Raw genomic sequence first — 17,543 nt, 5'->3', positions numbered from 1 at the left:
TTTGCCAAAAAATTTTAAATATAACACTGAAAGGAAGATCTATAAATTAAAAATTGATAAATTGAACTTTAATTTAAAACTTCTGCTCTCAAAAGTCACTGTGAAGAGATTAAAAGACAAGCAGAAAACTGGAAGAAAAAATTACAAATCATACATCTGACAAAGAACTAGAATATAAAGAATTCTGAAAATTCAATAATAAGAAAAGGACAACCTAATATTTTTAAATGGACAAAAGATATGAACAGACATGTCACTAAAGAAAAATATAAAGATGGCAAATAAGCACATGAAAAGATGCTCAACATCATTAGTCATTAAGGAAATACAAATTAAAACCATAGAGAGATACCAGCACATACCTATAAGAATGGCTAAAATTAAAAAGACTGACCATATCAAGTGTTGGCAAGGATGTGGAGGAGTTGGAACTCTCACACACTGCTGGTGGAATTGTAAAATGGAAGAACCTCTTTCAAGAACAGTTTGGCAGTTTCTTTAATAGATAAACATATACCTACCACATGATCAAGCCATTCCACTCCTAGGTATTTCCAAAAGAAATGAAAACATGTCCATATAAAGACTTGTACCCAAAACTTCCATCTATTAAATAAATGTCTTGGGAATGTAATGTACAGCACGTTGACTATAGATAATAATACTGTATTGCATATTTGAAAGATGCTAAGAGAGTGGGTCTTAGAGGTTTTCATCACAAGAATAAAACTTTTATAACTATGTATGGTGATGGATGTTAACTAGACTTACTGTGGTAATCATTTACAAACATATACAATATCAAATTATATTGCGGTAATATACACAAATATCAACTTATTATGTTACACACCTGACCTAAAAACTAATATAGTACTATATGTCAATTATACCTAAATGAAAAAAATGGCATGTAACTGAATGTTCATAGCAGCTTTATTTGTAATAATAAAAAATTGGAAGCAAGCCAAATATCATCAAGTATATAGATAAACAAACTGTGGTATAACCATGCAATGGAATACCACTCAGCAGTAAAAAGAATTTACTATTGGAAACTCAACAACATGGGTTGATTTCAAATAATTGTGCTATGTGAAAGACGCCACATTGAAAAAGAAAAAGCAGGTACTGTACGATTCCATTTACACAAAATTCTAGAAAATCTATGGTGATAGGAAGCACATCAGCAGTTGCCTGGGGATGGGATGGGATGTTAGGCAGGACAGGGGAGGAAAAAGGAAAGGGACACCAGAAAACTTCTGAGGGTAATAGATATGTTCATTATCTTGATGGCGGTGATCCTTTCCCAAGTGTATACATACGTCAAAACATCAAATTATATACAAAATGTAAATATGGACATTTTAATTATGTCAATTATACCTCAATAAAGCTTTTTTTAAAATAAGGCAGGTTAAAATTTTGATTATGCTTTAAAAAATTAAACTCTTTTAAAATTTAAAGCACACACACCATTTAAGTACTGAGTGTTATAGAACGTAAACTTTCATTGAAACACAAGCAAAAAGCAGGGAAAATCCAAGCTGGCATATCATCAGTTAGCAAATATAAATTTTTTGAGAAACTCTGGATATTGTACGTACTACATTTCACCATCTACCCCTGCCTCCATCTTGGATATTCTCTATGTACATTAGGGTAAAAGAGACTCCACAGGTCCTGAAGGAAAGAAACTTCCCTAACATTGAGCCAAGCCCCTTTGACCAAATACAGTAAGTCCCCTACATATGAATGAGTTCTGTTCCAAGAGCACATTCGTAAGTCCAATCTGTTCATAAGTCCAACAAATTTAGCCTAGGTACCCAACTAACACAATCGGCTATATAGTACTGTACTGTAATAGGTTTATAATACTTTTCACACAAATAATACATAAAAAACAAACAAACACAAAAAATACAGAAAACATTTTTAATCTTACAGTACAGTACCTTGAGAAGTACAGTAGTACAGTACAACAGCTGGCGCTGCTTAGCAGGACCAGCTGCAACACCACTGCTTTTACGCTTGCTTCCGGACATCCTGGGCTTGAAATAAAGACACTGTACTACTACTGTACTGCATATAGTACTGTACAGTAAAGTACACAAAAGCACACCACTTGTAGAGGATACAGGCACGTGACAATGTACACCAGACATGTGAACTAACTTATGTGATTGGACGTGTGAACACACATTTGCATGTTTGAACGTTTGCAACTTGAAGGTTCGTATGTAAGGGACTTACTGTAATTATAAGTATCTCATAGAAGGTGTCCATGGGATACACTTTCAGAAACATTTTTGTAGGCTCTAGGTGCTAGCAGAGGTCAAGTGAGTGTGAAAAAAGTTGAGGGGTAACTTCCATCCCTTATATTTTATTCATCTATGATACTCAAAAGTTGGACCGTTAAGTTGGACCCATGATTAAAACATATGCTAGAAATGCTCCCACGCCATTTCAATTACCTTTCAAATTTTGTAAAAGAAGAGCAGGAAATAAAAAAAAAGATAGTAAAGTCCAATGTCAATAAATAGTCTGATTTTGCTTCTTACATGTTTTATCACATCCTATCCTTGTCAAGTTTCTCTATTATCTTAGCTTCAGGTTAACCCCTATGCTCTGCAGACTGTTAGTCCTTCAATAAGTTTTACATCTTTATGGTTCATTGTCTAAAAGGATAGCCATCACCTAATTAAAAATGCAAGCATTAATTTCAAATCTTGAAAATCTGCCTTGAAAAAACACTCTAGTGCATATATAAGTGCTCATTTTATATTCTTTATACATTTTTGTATGTATAATATATTTCTTTAAAAAACTCATCCCTGCCTGATTGGACCTCTTGGGACCCCATCCTTTGCATTTATCCTATCCTCACCCTACCTCCCACCTCCTTGAAGATGTTTTTATATCCTTGAATTCCAAACCTCAGTCTGCAGTAGCACTCAATACAGTGCCAGAAAAAAATGGGCTATCCAGCCAGAGCAGGAAAGCCTTGCCTAACTTGCAAGATAATTCACGCTTAGCCACGCTCCCTTGGACACCCCAGACCGGCTGCTCTTGATGATGTGGGATTGACAGACCAGTCTTTCACGCAGTTTTACAGGAAAAAAATAATTCTAGCAAGACAATTGACTTCTAATCTCCTCTCTTGGTGACACTGTGGATACAAGACTCCCACTACAGTCCTGTAAATACAACTCACTGGCCATATATACACCTTTTACACACTTTTTATTCTTTCCCGACCTCCCATCCTCTGGGCAGCCTCTAAGTACCTTCACAGCACTTTAGCAATTAGAAAAGTTAGAAAAAACACAACAGTGCCCTCATTTCTCAAGACAACTCCCTTTGTCATCATACTTGGGTTGGGCTACTGTGTCTTCACTGTGCTATCATTTGAGGGGTTAAAATAGTGGGTCCCTGAAAGGGAAGGCATAGAATTTCTGATTTCCTGTGGGATTTCTTCCAATGTCTTGAAAAAGAATTCTATAATTAAAGAAATTGGGGAACTTCACAGAAATCCTTTGGTTATCGTAAAAACCTCTGTCTTGGCCTTGCACCAAACCTAAAACACCTTCACATCCATTATCACACTTAACTCTCACAATTAGCCCCATGGCATAGGCTGTGCAGATGTCATTGTGCCCATTTAACAGGTGAGGCACATGAGAATTTTATTGACTCACAGAACTGGAAAATCCAAGTTCTGACTAAAATGCCCAAATGAATCCAGAATTCCCAATTACATAGCTTGCATGTCCAACATCCATCCAGAGAAGTTAAGTGTCTTGCCTAAGATCACATAGCTCATAATGAGTAAGCCCAGGACCAGAACAGCAGTCTCCAACTCCAAATTTTAATGCTTTCTCACAGTTGCGTCTGGTGAAAAGAGAAAGAAGCCCAAAGTTCCCTGCTCAGGATTAATTTTCCCCTGATCTATATTCTCATATTGCAATGATGGCTCGTGTCACAGTGCATTATAGCTATTTGCTGATGTATCTATCTTCTTTGCTTGTGAAGGCAGACACTGTCTTATTCACCACTCAGTAGATGTCTTTTAAATTGAATTAGCATCAAAAATAATTTATCAATGGTTTGCCTCAATACATACTCTCTCTCACCACACACACATACACACACAGAAAAGACTTAGGTGGAACTTTGAAGAGAAGGCCACAGTCTTAGCCCTTGCCTTTTCATGGATTATAACCCAGGACAGACAAGAGAGAGAGACATGGATGGGCACAGTGAACTTTGATAGGATAAACATGAAAAAGGGGTAGTCAAGAATCAATAAAAGGGTGAGTAAACTAGGACTTTTGGCTGCAGTCATTGAGGCAAGAACCACAGCACACACACAAAAAAATTATATTAGCTCATAGACCTGGAAAATCTAAGAGGTATATCTGACTAAAGATATAGCTGAATCCAGGGTTTCAAATTATACCATTTCGTTGTCCAATGCCCATCTCAAACCTAACATGTCAAAACGTGAGCTCCCATTATCCCTCCAAAATCTGCTTCTCCTCTCCTCCAAAATTCTGCATCTCAGTAAATGGCAGCTCCATCCCTCAGTCATTCAGGCAAAACACCCTAGAGTCCATCTCTTTCTCTGAACCCCCACTTCCAATCCTTCATCATACTGTGACTCTGCCTTGAAAATACAGCCTGAATGCAACCTTCTGGCTACTTCTAAACCAAATCATCACCATCACTCATCTAAATAGTTACAATAGCCTTGCCTTTCTAAGGTCAATTTTCAACTTAACAGCCAGAGTGATGCTATAAACGACACAGATCCCATCACTCCTCTTCTCAAAACCCTACAGTGCCTTCTGCTCTCACTCCACATAAAAGCCAACATCCTCACAATGTCCTACAAGGCCCTACAGTATCTGTCTGCCTTACCCCTGGGACCTCACCTCCTACTCTCCCCCTCACTCGCTCTGCTCCAGCTACACTGGCCCTCTTCCTCTTCTTCAAACACACCTGGCATGTTCTCACCTCCAGGCATTTCCATTTGCTCTTCCCTTTGCCCAGAAGCACTTCCTGCAAATATTCACAGAGCTCACACCCTCCTATCCTCCAGATCTTTATACAGATGTCACTTTCTTGGAAAGGCCTTTCCAATACACTCTTTCAAAATTGCAAAATTCTCTACCACCGCCACCCAATGTTCCCTATTGTCCTTCCTCATTATTTATCTTCACAGCACTTATCAAAATGCTCTACAATATACTAACGTGTTTTGTTTATTGTCCATCTCACCCCTCTGAAATGTAAGTTCCTTTCTCCATTGGAGGACACCAGTGTGTTCCACGCAGAAATGATGGACAGTTACCTCTTTCCCTTTCTCTGCAGTGAACTATATCACCCGAGCCCTAACTCTCACAAACGTCCGTGCCAAAAAGGACCCTTTCAGCTTCTTCCAGTGCTCCTTTTCCACTTGGGGTCAGACTTTGCCCTGGAACCAGGCAGCAGAGGACACCATTCTGCCTCTGTTAGGGAAGCTGAAGACATCCTCTTCCTGAGGAGCAGTAGGTGCCCAGAGCCAAACTTCTTTCCTCCTCCTTCTCCTCCTCTAGTCAAAACACAGAAATTCTCAGACCAATCATCTCAGCCACAGAGACCCAAGATGTATCTGTGTGTCGTCATGAGCCAGGATGGAGGCAGAGGGGCAAAAGGAAAGAGCCTTATGATCTGGTGTCAGCTTGGGTACAGTTGGGACTAGGACCCTCCAATTGTGAAAAAGACTGCTGGTTGGCCAACAATATCCATTTTGCCTTCTTTAGTAACAGAGCTCCCGAGTTTTAGCTGAGCAGCCTATGTGATCTGTGAATAAACTCTGGCCAACATCATGTGAGAAGTGAGGTGCGCCACCTACAGGTCATGCTTCTAAAAAGAAATGTGTGCTTTCTTTCCTGACTCCTTTTTTTCTCTCCCCAGGTTAGGGGGATGATAAGAATTAATCATCCGCTCTGGACTCAGAGGTGGAAGCTCTAAATGGAAGACACCTTCGCTACCCTACAAGGCCTAGACCACTTCCCTCTGAGCTATCATAGGAGGGACAGACAAATTTCTATCTCGTTTGAGCCATTGTACCTTGGGGTTTCTTTGTTACAGCAGCCTGGACAATACACTAACAAAACAAGTACACTTAGGATGTCTTTCTTGCCATAGAGTATTTCAGGATCAAAGGAAAATAACTGAGGGTTGTTGCAAAGGAGTAGAAGTAAAATTAAGGATTCTGAGTTCCAGATCCAATTCTGCCACCAAATGCTGGAATGTCTAACATCATAAACTGTTAGAGCTGCTATTTGGGCTAATGTGGAGTAGTCTCAAGAAAAATTGCTAATATGCTATCATTATTCAATTTTTTAAAATATTTATATATATGCAAAGTTTATAAGCATAGAATATTTCTGGAAGAATATCAACAAAATTGTTTAGAGTGGCTACCTCTGAAGATGGGAACTAGGGAGCACGGGAGATGGAATGTTGGAGTAAAAGGACTTCTGTTTTGTGCCTTTGGAACGTTACCATTTTTAACTATGCAAAGATAATAATATTTAAGCCTCAAAAAAGTGAACCAATCTAAAATAAATTGCTGGAATGGCTAGAATCTTTTCTATTGGTCCTTTACCTCACATGAATTAATTTCACCCTATTTGGGTGACCATAGCCCACAGTGGGGCAAGGAGAGGAGAATACAGTATTTTTTTTAACACCTTTATTGGAGTATAATTGCTTTACAATGTTGTGTTAGTTTCTATGGTATAGCAAAGTGAATCAGCTATATGTATACATATAGCCCCCTATCCCCTCCCTCTTGCATCTCCTTCCCACCGTCCCTATCCCACCCCTCTAGGTGGTCACAAAGCAATGAGCTGATCTCCCTGTGTGATGCAGCTGCTCCCCACTAGCTATCTATTTTATATTTAGTAGTGTATGTATGCCAATGCTACTCTCTCACTTAGTCCCAGCTTACCCTTCCGCCTCCCTGTGTCCTCAAGTCCATACTCTACATCTGCGTCTTTATTCCTGCCCTGCCCCTAGGTTCTTCAGAACCTTTTTTGTTTGTTTTTAGATTCCATATATATGTGTTAGTATATGGTATTTTGTTTTTCTCTTTCTGACTTACTTCACTCTGTATGACAGACTCTAGGTCCATCCACCTCACTACAAATAACTCAATTTTGTTTCTTTCTATGGCTGAGTAATATTCCATTGTGTATATGTGCCACATCTTCTTAATCCATTCATCTGTCAATAGACACTTAGGCTGCGTCCATGTCCTGGCTGTTGTAAATAGAGCTGCAATGAATATTGTGGTACATGACTCTTTTTGAATTATGGTTTTCTCAGGGTATATGCCCAGGAGTGGGATTGTTGGGTCTTATGGTAGTTCTATTTGTAGTTTTTTAAGGAACCTCCATACTGTTCTCCACAGTGGCTGTATCAACTTACATTCCCACCAGCAGTGCAAGAGGGTTCCCTTTTCTCCACACCCTCTCCAGCATTTATTGTTTGTAGATTTTTTGGTGATGGCCATTCTGACCAGTGTGAGGTGATACCTCTTTGTAGTTTTGATGTGCATTTCTCTAATGATTAGTGATGTTGAGCATCCTTTCATGTGTTTGTTGGCAATCTGTATATCTTCTTGGAGAAATGTCTATTTAGGTCTTCTGCCCATTTTTGGATTGGGTTGTTTATTTTTTTGATATTGGGCTGATATGAGCTGCTTGTATATTTTGGAGATTAATCCTTTGTCAGTTGCTTCATTTGCAAATATTTTCTCCCATTCTGAGGGTTGTCTTTTGGTCTTGTTTATGGTTTCCTTTGCTGTGCAAAAACTTTGAAGTTTCATTAGGTCCCATTTGTTTATTTTCGTTTTTATTTCCATTTCTCTAGGAGGTGGGTAAAAAAGGATTTTTCTGTGATTTATGTCAAAGACTGTTCTTCGTATGCTTTCCTCTAAGAGTTTTATAGTGTCTGACCTTACATTTAGGTCTTTAATCCATTTTGAGTTTATTTTTGTGTATGGTGTTAGGAAGTGTTCTAATTTCATTCTTTTACATGTAGCTGTCCAGTTTTCCCAGCACCACTTATTGAAGAGGCTGCCTTTTCTCCATTGAATATTCTTGCCTCCTTTATCAAACATAAGGTGACCATATGTGCTTGAGTTTATCTCTGGGCTTTCTATCCTGCTCCATTGATCTACATTTCTGTTTTTGTGCCAGTACCATACTGTCTTCATTACTGTAGCATTTTAGTATAGTTTGAAGTCTGGGAGCCTGATTCCTCCAGCTCTATTTGTCTTTCTCAAGATTACTTTGGCTTTTCAGGTTCTTGTGTGTTTCCATACAAATTGTGAATTTTTTTGTTCTAGTTTTGTGAAAAATGCCATTGGTAGTTTGATAGGGATTGCACTGAATCTGTAAATTTCTGTGGGTTGTATAGTCATTTTCTCAATGTTGATTCTTCCAATGCAAGAACATGGTATACCTCTCCATCTGTTTGTATCATCTTTAATTTCTTTCATCAGTGTCTTATAGTTTCCTGCATACAGGTCTTTCGTCTCCTTAGGTAGGTTTATTCCTAGCTATTTTATCCTTTTTGCTGCAATGGTAAATGGGAGTGTTTCCTTAATTTCTCTTTCAGATTTTTCATCATTAGTGTATAGGAATGCAAGAGATTTCTGTATATTAATTTTGTATCCTGCTACTTTACCAAAATCATTTATTAGCTCTAGTAGTTTTCTGGTAGCATCTTTAGGATTCTCTATGTATAGTATTATGTCATCTGCAAAGAGTGACAGCTTTACTTCTTCTTTTCCAATTTCGATTCCTTTTATTTCTTTTTCTTCTCTGATTGCTGGGGCTAAAACTTCCAAAACTATATTGAATAATAGTAGTGAGAGTGGGCATCCTTGTCTTGTTCCTGATTTTGGAGGAAATGGTTTCAGTTTTCACCATTGAAAATGATGTTCACTGTGTGTTTGTCATATATGGCCTTTATTATGTTGAGGCAGATTCCTTCTATGCCTACTTTCTGAAGAGTTTTTATCATAAATGGGTGTTGAATTTTGTTAAAAGCTTTTTCTGCATCTATTGAGATTATCATATGGTTTTTATCCTTAAATTTGTTAATATGGTGTATCACATTGATTGATTTGTGTATACTGAAGAATCCTTGCATTCTTGGGATAAACCCCACTAGATCATGGTATATGATCCTTTTAATATGCTGTTGGATTCTGTTTGCTAGTATTTTGTTGAGGATTTTTGAATCTATGTTCATCAGTGATATTGGTCTGTAGTTTTCTTTTTTGTGACATCTTTGTCACAAAGATGGTTTCGGTATCAGGGTGATGGTGGCCTCATAGAATAAGTTTGGGAGTTGTCCTCCCTCTGCTATATTTTGGAAGAGTTTGAGAAGGATAAGTGTTAACTCTTCTCTAAATGTTTGATAGAATTCACCTGTGAAGCCGTCTGGTCCTGAGCTTTTGTTTGTTGGAAGATTTTTCATCACAGTTTCAATGTCAGGGCTTATGATTGGTCCATTTATATTTTCTATTTCTTCCCGGTTCAGTCTTGGAAGGTTGTGCTTTTTAAGAATTTGTCCATTTCTTCAAGGTTGTCCATTTTATTGGCATATAGTTGCTTGTAGTAATTTCTCATGATTCTTTGTATTTCTGCAGTGTCAGTTGTTACTTCTCCTTTTTCATTTCTAATTCTGTTGATTTGAGTCTTCATTTTTTTCTTGATGAGTCTGGCGAGTGGTTTATCAATTTTGTTTATATTCTCAAAGAACAAACTTTTAGTTTTATTCATCTTTGCTATTGCTTCTTTCATTTTTTTTCATTTATTTCTGCTCTGATCTTTATTTCTTTCCTTCAGCTAACTTTGGGGTTTCTTTGTTCTTCTTTCTCTAATTGCTTTAGGTGTAAGGTTAGGTTGTTTACTTGAGATGTTTCTTGTTTCTTGAGGTAGGATTGTATTGCTATAAACTTCCCTCTGAGAACTGCTTTTGCTGCATCCCACAAGTTTTGGGCCATTGTGCTTTCATTGACATTTGTTTCTAGGTATTTTTTTGGGTTTCCTCTTTGATCTCTTCAGGGATATCTCAGTTATTTAGTAGCGTATTGTTTAGCATCCATGTGTTTTTACAGGTTTTTTCCTAAAATTGATATATAGTCTGATAGCGTTGTGGTCGGAAAAGATACTTGATACGATTTCAATTTTCTTAAATTTACCAAGGCTTGATTTGTGACCCAAGATATGGTCTATCCTGGAGAATGTTCCATTAGCACTTGAGAAGAAAATGTATTTTATTGTTTTTGGATGGAATGTCCTATAAATATCAATTAAGTCCATCTTTTTTAATGTGTCATTTAAAGCTTGTGTTTCCTTATTTATTTTCGTTTTGGATGATCTGTCCATTGGTGAAAGTGAGGTGTTAAAGTCCCCTGCTATGACTGTGTTACTGTTGATTCCCCCTTTTATGGTTGTTAGGATTTGCCTTATATATTGAGGTGCTCCTCACGCACCCCAAAACAATGGTCTCTTGCCTCTTAGGCAGGTCCAGACTTTTTCCCAGACTCCCTCCCAGCTAGCTGTGGTGCACTAGCCCCCTTCAGGCTGTTTTCATGCAGCCAACCCCAGTCTGACCTCCAAAGCCCGAGCCTCAGCTCCCAGCCCCCACCCACCCCAGTGGGTGAGCAGAAAAGCCCCTTGGGCTGGTGAGGGCTGGTTGGCAGTGATTCTCTGTGCGAGAATCTCTCTGATTTGCCCTCCACACTCCTGTTGCTACACTCTCCTCTATGGCTCCGAAGCTTCCCCCTGACCCACTCCCAGTCTCCACAAGTGAAGGGGCTTCCTAGTGTGTGGAAATATTTCCTCCTTCACAGCTCCCTCCCAGAGGGGCAGGTCCTGTCCCTATTCTTTTGTCGCTGTTTTTTGCTTTTACCTTATCCAGCTATGTGGGGATTTTCTTATCTTTTGGGAAGTCTGAGTTCTTCTGCCAGTGATCAGTAGGTGTTCCATAGGAGTTGTTCCACATGTAGATGTATTTTTGATGTATTTGTGGGGAGGAAGGTGATCTCCATGTCTTACTCCTCCACCATCTTGAAGGTCCCATCATTTTTTTAAGGCCATTGTTTTCAATGGATGAGAAGACAAAGTTGCTTTTGGACATACATATCTTATAGCTTTCAAATAAGGTGCAAGAAAAATAAGAGCTTTCCCCAATGTATTTGTTTGTTTCCAGTGGAGGCAAGAATCAATTGGCAGCAGCCTACCATCCTTGAAACTTCTGCCCTCCCCTCCTCCACACATACACATCATCATTTTTTAAAGGTCATCCCATAATGAAGGAGTTGCCAAGTCAGGGTGGAGACAGCTCAGCCAAGGCCCTCATTACACTGATCTGTGCTGTCTTCCATCCTTCAACAGCACTGAAGTCAATATTTCATCTGGGAGCTAAAATTAAGTCATCACCCCTCCTATGAGCAACACTACTCCTGAAATAAAAATTTTACAACATTAGGTTGGAGGAGGATCACATAGCATTTGAAAACACTTCCCTGTGACCTTGAGCTTTTATCTCTTGGCAAAATCTCTGAGGCAAGATTTATGAATAAATATTTAACCCTGAAAATAAAATCAGCACTGGAAAAGAAGTGGGTCCTTTCCATTTACAGGCAAGTTTCTTTTGTGGATGTCACTCTCTCTTCTGTGCACACAGCATTTTTAGGAAAAAAAGTTCCAAGATGTGCCAGCCTGACCTAACTGCAGGAGGTGTGAAAACATGAGGACAGATTCTGCCTCTTCGTGTGTCTTTCTGGATCTTCAGAACTTGCCTGGGTCACCCAGACACTGAGGGGCAATGGCAACGCTCACTGTTCATCCTTGGTACCTTCTCCCCACCCCAGTCCACCCTTTCCAACAAGAGCATGGGGGTTCTCTCCCAGGGGTCTACCAGCCAGCCCAGGTCCTTCTCAGATGAGATGCTGGGATGGGGAATCAGCAGTGACTCAAGTCCTTCAGAGAAGACCCCAGGGCTCGTACAACCAACCCCCACCTCAGTGTAGGGCTCTCCAAGAGTAACTCACCCGATGGTACAAAAATGATGACACTGGGGAAAGTTCAACCACTTTCCAGGCAACTTGGAAAAAAATTAAATAAAGAGAGCTCCCTCTCTCCTTTAAATGAAAACTCAGCATCTGGAGAAAACCAGCCTGCTGTCCTTGGCTCTGACTCTCCTGAGTGCTCTCTGAGGAGCTGCAAGTGCCTTTCTCTCCTCTAAAGTGCTAGCCACCTGCTGAGCAGCCCATCCTCACCCCCTTACATGCAACCAAACACCTGCAGTGTGGGGAGAGGAACGCAAAGAGAAGAGGCCTTGCTGCCCCACGGGAGAGAACAAGAGTGTTGGACCTTCTGCAGAACACGAAGCCAAGGGACCTCCGAGTGCATCCTGGGCCCAAAATCCATGAAGATGCATAAAATAAAATTGAAAATCTACACTTTTTATTTTTCATTTCCACAGCTCCTATTGTTTTTCTTTAAACTGATCTAATCTGCCTCCTTGCTGATTCATTTGAGTCATGTATTCTTTGAAGAAAGATTTTGCATCAAATCATTCTAGAGCCCAACCACCTGCCTAGGGTCAGAAGAAGACCCTTCTCAGCCTCCTGAATCTCCTTGGGGAGGAGGTGGAGGGAGGGGAGAGTGGAAGGAAGGGATGGGGGGGCAATGAGTCCTCAAGGGAGCAGGCTGGGTCTGGGAGGTTCCCTGTCCCTCTATTCAACACAGAAGCATACAGGTTGGTGGGGAACCCTGTTCCCAGAAATGAAAACAGCAGAAACACTCTTCCCATCAAATGGAGATTAAGGTTCTTATAGCTCCCAGTTCCTCTCAGAAGTGAGGTTCATTTTAAGAATTCCTCCAGGGCTTCCCTGGTGGTGCGGTGGTTAAGATTCCCCCTGCCAATGCAGGGGATATAGGTCTGATTCCTGGTCCGGGGAGATCCCACATGTCATGGAGCAACTAAGCCCGTGTGCCATGACTACTGAGCCTGTGCTCTAGAGCCCACAAGCCACAACTACTGAGCCCGTGTGCCACAACTACTGAAGCCTGTATGCCTAGAGCCCAAGCTCTGCAACAAGAGAAGTCACCACAATGAGAAGCCCGCACACTGCAACAAAGACTAGCCCCCACTCGCCGCAACTAGAGAAAGCCTGCACGCAGCAACAAAGACCCAATGCAGCCAAAAATAAATTAATTAATTTATTTATTTATTAATTTAAAAAAAAAGGAATTCCTCCAGCAGGACCTCAGGGTTCTTGTACCTTTGAGATTCCAGGACTCCCACTCTTCCTGTTTTGAGCTGGGGCCTTTGGTGAGTTTGCTTCTCCATGACAGACTCTCACATTGAATTTCCACCTTGAAGATTCTTTTGAGGTAATATTAGCACTTTGCAAACCCAAAGCCTGATACCAATGTCAGTGTGTCTGTTTGTTTAACAGACTGCTCACTTCTGTTCTATATTCCTGAAAAATTTAAACTGCAGACTATTTATCTTATTCTTAAATCACTCTTTTATTCTTGCCATAAATGTTTTTAAGCAGCTTTATTGAGGTATAATTGACATACAATAAACTGCAAATATTTAAAGTGTACAACTTGATAAGTTTTAACAACACCCATAAAACCATCCTTCCAATCAAGATAAGAAACATATCAATCACCTTTAAATTTTCCCAAGCCCTTCTTAAATGCATTTAATAGCAAAATAACATTGTTTTTGCCCTAGATCTGGCCATAACCTGGTGTGTGCCTTTGGGCTTCTTTGCAAGTTTTCATTTCCTCACATGTTAAATGAGGGGATTGGACTAGATGACCTCATCTAATGAGGACCAAGCTTCTTCTAATCTATTCTTGAAACTAACCATCAAGGGCAAATGGTCACCCATGGGTTTCCTCATTGTTCTTTCTGCCCAAAGAATTCATCCTCCAGCTATATGACATAATGCATGGCATCATAATGTTTAAATTTTTTGAACAAAATTCCATTCATACTGTTGCACTTGTAACAGGACCGGTGTGGTTACACAAGGCCCCACCCTCAGAAGGGGCATGCATACACTTGCCATCGTGAAATTCTCAATAATCTTATCCTTGAACTTCTGCTTAGTAAGTGAAGTCTGTGGGACAATGGAGCAGGGGGCTTGGAGATTTGTCTCTCATGCATCCTACCAACCACCATTTCCCCACCTTCTCATCTCTCAGCTGTCTGCTTTCTCTGCAGTGGTACCCTGGTCTCTCATTACTGACCCGATCCTAAAAGAACTGTGTACTCCACCTGGGGTGAAAACCAAGTAACACCGGGGGGAGAGGCCTGCATTCTGCTATCATCCTCTGCCCCCAGCAGGGGGAGGATCAGGGAGAGATGTTCACTCTATAGCATCCTGGAACAGAGCCGTCCTGCCCCTGCTTGGCAGCACCACTGCACATTTGATAGGCAACTTGGAAGATGGGGAGGGTCAACTTCAATTCGGGTACCAAGCATATTCAGGCACAGGTTAGGGCAGCTGGTATATGGGAAAGGGAGATCGACTTCACCACCCCACCTGGCCCCACGTTTTCATTTTGCACTGGGACCCACAGAGCATCTCTAAGATCATATTTTATGAATATGAATTGGCTGGTATAATCTAGGAATCAACAGGACAGCCCTCATTTATGCTGTGCCAAGAAGTAAGGCAGGAAATGACACTTTAGAGTGTTAAAGTAATGACTATTTAATGATCTTCTGCCTCTGGTCATTGTATTACCCAAGGGCAGGCAGAAACAGATAAAGAATCTCCAGCTGGTTCAAGGAACAGCACAAAATGGTGTTAGCCAAGCTGGAACTGAACTGTAGTGAAGACCAGGCTGAATTATTCTTCCAGGTTGCACGAGTAGAAGCATCTGAGTAGATGGCAGCCCTTCCTGGTCTGCTCATAGGTCAGGGCTCCGCCCACCCTCCTCCAGATACCTCTCCCACCAGCTCGCTGCTGTCTGAAATGGCTTTGATGGAAAATAGCACCTGTGTTAGTTTGCTAGGGCTGCCATAGCAAAGTACCAAGACTTGGGCTTGGAACAACAGAACTTTACTGCCTCAGAGTTCTGGAGGCAGGAAGTCTAAGATCAAAGTGTCAGTAGGGTTAATCCCTTCCACTGTGAAGGAAAATCCAAGCCTGTTCCCGGCCTCTTCTCTAGCCTTTGCTGGTTTGCAGGCAATCTTTAATGGTCCTTGGCTTGTAGAGGTATCACCCTGATTTCTAACTTCATGTTCATATTGCGTTCTCCATCTGTGTGTCTGTGTGCAAATTTCCCCTTTTATAAGGACACCGGTCATATTGAATTAGGGCCCACCCCATCCAGAATGACATTGTCATAACTAATTACCTCTGCAACAACTTTATTTCCAAATGAGGTCACATTCTGAGATACTAGGGTTAGGATTCCAACATGAATTTCAGGGGAACACAGTTCAACCCATAATAGTACCCATGAGTCAACCATCAGAGACCATGCTTTAACAATTACTCCTGGGAAAGGAAGAACATTGGCTAGCTCAAAACACTCACCAAGGGTAAGCAAGTTTTGATTAGAGAGGAGAGAGAAAAATCTAAAGTCCCTTGGCTGTAGGATATAGTTGGAGGTTAGGACAGAGGGTTGGAGGGAGAGAGGAGAAGGAAAGAAAATAAAGGGTCATCACAGAATAAGGGGATAAAAGAACATATAAAAGAATGACAGAGCTGAAGGACAAGTTTTGCTAGCTCCATAAAAGGTCTGGCCCTAGTTCTGAGGCTAGAGAAAAGCTACTTTTTGAAGAAAGTTGCCTGCCTCCAGTCTGTAACTTCACTCTTATTTTCCCAATTTGGAAACTTAAACCAACACACACACACACACACACACACACACACACACACACAAACTACCATCAAATAACTCATCTTTAACAATCTTCCCTTCATTGCAGCAAGAGCTGGTTTCTTCCCCAAAAGCGAGTTCTTCCAGGAATGTGTCCTCCATCTCCAACTGTGCCCAAGCCTGAATCAACACTTCTTACCTGTGTTAAAGCAAAATCCTGCAGCATCTGCAAGCCTGGATATCAGAAGCCTGTTCCTGTTAAAAAAGAAGAAAAGAAGTTGCAATTGCTGCACCTTCCTGAAAAACAGAAATTAATTCAATGCTTCTTCAAATACATTCAAGTGTACATACAAGATGACAGATGGGTATTTAAAATCCTATTTAGAGCCCCTGCCTTATGAACAGTCATCCCCAGCAACTGTAATCTCTTCTTACAATCCTGCTTTCCTAACAATATCCTATGGTGTTAGCTAACTGCTTATATAGCAGAGGAAATGTACGTGTATGTCCCAATGAATATACACTTATTAATGGCCCTAAATGTTCAGCAACTTAGCAGACTTTAAAAATTCATTAACACTTCTGTTCTTAATCCATGGATTTATTCATTTAATATTAATATTAATTAATTAATATTAATTAATTTATTTTATTTATTTATTTATTTATTTTATTTATTTTATTTTATTTATTTTATTTATTATTAATTAATTAATTAATATTCATTAATGCAAGCTCATAGTAAGGAGCTATTAGCCTTTTGTGATTGCTATTTGGGGGCATCTGGCAAAGTGATGAATTAGATGGGGTTTTAATTTTTTTGGAAGCCACGTGTGTTGAAATCCTCTGCAAGAGGAAATAACCAAGCCTTGCCCAGGGGTGGAGTCACATGGTTTTGAATGGCCCTGGAACTCCAGAATAATGATTGGCTTGAATAAATACTAAGTACTCTTTGCACCCTCCCAAATACCCTACCACATAGATACCATCATTATCCCACTGTATGGTCTTAAATCCCAGTTAAGTGGCAGTCATTAAGAAACAGCAGCCACCAAGAAACAGAGATTCCAGAGAAAAGAGCTATTTGGGGGTAAGAAAGAAAGAAGAGAACTTGAAAAAAAGGAGAAATGCAATCCGCTTTTCTTTAGAGTGCCAGGATAGAGGAGGAGAAGGAGGGAGGAAGAGAAAGGAGAGTTCCACTCCTTCCCAGGATCAGCATCTATGAGCTGTTCCTCTTCTCATAGTTTCCAGTGTGTTCCTCCATTTCTGAAACTATAGATTCATAAAAGCTTCTGTTTTTATTCCATGTCCCTTCCTGCTTGATGAAGAGATTCTCAGCTCATGATAATTTAGGGAAATTAGAAGCTTTTATATAAAAGTTATGTAATAAAAATGACAGCCCCAAAGTGATGGTCAATGTGAGTCCAATGCACTCATTTGCTGACAGTTGCTGGACATTGGTGGACTTCACAGAAATTAGCACTGTCTATATGCACATACACACAAACACCACGCCTAAACTCCAAATAAAAGAAGATAACCTAGTTGGGGGGAAAAAAGGTAAGGGTATTTTTCAGTTCAGGCTGCCATAACAAAATACCACAGACTGGGTGA

Source organism: Delphinus delphis, chromosome 1 (genome assembly GCF_949987515.2).
Source record: "Delphinus delphis chromosome 1, mDelDel1.2, whole genome shotgun sequence".
In the NCBI taxonomy this organism is placed as follows: domain Eukaryota; kingdom Metazoa; phylum Chordata; class Mammalia; order Artiodactyla; family Delphinidae; genus Delphinus; species Delphinus delphis.
Note: the sequence above shows the minus strand (reverse complement) of the source record.